The 2,251-nt window shown below is 39.6% G+C and overlaps 1 non-coding gene and 1 pseudogene across 1 annotated transcript; both read left to right on the top strand.

Annotated features, from left to right (window-relative positions):
- Window positions 1–1,241: 1,241 nt before the first annotated feature.
- Window positions 1,242–1,720, top strand: LOC110287480 (annotated as a pseudogene).
- A 155-nt stretch (window positions 1,721–1,875) lies between these two features.
- On the top strand, window positions 1,876–1,982 carry LOC115030251. The gene has a single exon (XR_003835843.1). It is a non-coding gene; the product is annotated as a U6 spliceosomal RNA (small nuclear RNA).
- Window positions 1,983–2,251: the final 269 nt, after the last annotated feature.

The following is a 2,251-nucleotide window of genomic DNA, read 5'->3' as shown; positions in this document are numbered from 1 at the left end:
TAGTATTTTTATAAATGATTTTGAAATATCATTTGAGCCATGTGTGGTGGTAACATGTCTTTAAACCCAGCACTCAGGAGACAGAGGCTAGCCTGGTCTACAGAGTGAGTTCCAGGATATGCAGAGCTATACAGAGAAACCATGTTTCAAAAGGCCAAAACAAAAACAAAACATGGCAGCGGTGATTGGAGAAAAAAATAAGGGCACATGAAGTACCAGAAAAAGCATATTTAGATTTTGATAGCATCCACAACAAAAGCGATGGTTACAACTTCTTGAGTAAGAAAGGTGGACAGATCCAGCCTAACCACGTAGCAGGACAACTGGTAGGGACTCTTCTAAGGGGTAGGCATTCTGGGAAGTAAAAGAAAATTATCTCATTAAAGGACTGTTTATTCTTGCTATTTTTCTAGAATAGCTTCTGAGAATGGTCCCATACCTAGTTTATTGACCCTCCTCTACTGAGATGTTAAATCTTCACCCATATTAGCAATTTCATCCTCTTCACTGGTCCTTACTGTGTTACTTTTCTGTAGTTTTTAGGAGGCACAGTGATGAAAGTTATCGTTGTGATCACTTTTACAGAGGAGACACAAATGGATGTCCAGTCAACCCAGATGAGTACCCACAAAAGACCAAAAAATGATTTCACCCAAATCCAACTTGATGAGACCATCCAGCTTATTAGGTGCACAAAGTACTGGTGAGGAATTATTTATGGGAATATGGTCATGACACCCAAACACTTACATCACCACAAAGTCCCATTCCACCATGGATGATGACCTTTTAGAAACTGTACCATGGAGTTCTGCTCTTAATCAACTTTTTACTTCTATGTATACTCTATTATTTCCCAAGATCACTTGCAGCCAAGGGCAGGAGTGATAGCGGGAATACCATGCAAGTATCTCTTGATTCTCCTTAAGTAGTGTCAACAGCTCCATTACTATTATCATTAACATTTAAAATTGGCTACCACTGTATTTTTCTGCTGTGGTGGCCATGGCTATGGTGCCCCATAACTGGAGGAAAAAACACCATGCAATAGTCACTCAAGCATCACTTTTTACTCTTTGCTATTAGTTCTTTAACAGTAACTTTTATCCTTGCCTTGGGATTCAAAAACAGAGGGTGCAATAGATTAAATGTACAAACACAGTGAATGACTTCCTTTTTTGCTTCCTGACCATCTTGGTGGCTGATCTTGGTCGGGGTTGTCCCTCACCTAAGGCAGGAAGATGCTGGCTGCAAAGAAGACAAAAAAGTCTCTGGAGTCAAACATCTCTAGGCTTCAGCTTGGTATGAAAAGTTGAAAGTACATGCGAGGGTACAAAAAGAATCTGAAGATGATCAGAAAAGGCAAAGAGAAGTTTGTTGTTATCCTCGACAACTGATGCCCAGCCTTGAGGAAATCTGAAATAGAGTATTATTCCATGCTGGCTTAAACTGGTGTCAATTACTACAGTGGCAATAATACTGAATTGGGCACAGTGTGTGGAAAACACTACAGAGTATGCACACTGGCTATCACTGACCCAGGTGATTCTGATATTATTAGAAGCATGCTATGAACATAGTGGAGCATGTGTCCTTCTTACTGGTTGGGACATCTTCTGGATATATGCCCAGGAGAGGTATTGCTGGATCCTCCGGTAGTACTATGTCCAATTTTCTGAGGAACCGCCAGACTGATTCAGAACAGACTGGTGAGAAGTAAACAAGAAAGTTTTCCTTTAATAAAACTTTTCCAGAGTTCCTTTTGAAAAATTACAGTGAATGTGTAATTAAAACCAATTCTGATCTTTCACTATTGAGTTGTAACTCACAGGAGCGAACACAGTGAAGGTTTTAGAGACTTAGAAAGTAGATGGGGTGCTCACTTCAGCAACACATAGACTAAAATTGGAACGATACAGAGAAGATTAGCATAGCCCCTGCGCAAGGATGACACGCAAATTCATGAAGCGTTCCATATTTTTTGAAAGGCTGGAAAACAATTTTCCAAGCAAATGGTCTGAAGAAACAAGCTTGAATAGCCCTTTTAATATCAAATAAAATCGACTTCCAACCCAAAGTTATCAAAAAAGACAAGGAGGGGTACTTCATACTCATCAAAGGTAAAATCTTCCAAGAGGAACTCTCAATTCTGAATATCTATGCTCCAAATGTAAGGGCAGCCACATTCATTAAAGAAACTTTAGTAAAGCTTAAAGCACACATTGCACCTCATACAATAATAGTGGGAGAC

Source organism: Mus caroli, chromosome X, assembly GCF_900094665.2.
Source record: "Mus caroli chromosome X, CAROLI_EIJ_v1.1, whole genome shotgun sequence".
In the NCBI taxonomy this organism is placed as follows: Eukaryota; Metazoa; Chordata; class Mammalia; order Rodentia; family Muridae; genus Mus; species Mus caroli.
Note: the sequence above shows the minus strand (reverse complement) of the source record. Positions and strands in the feature narration are given on the sequence as shown.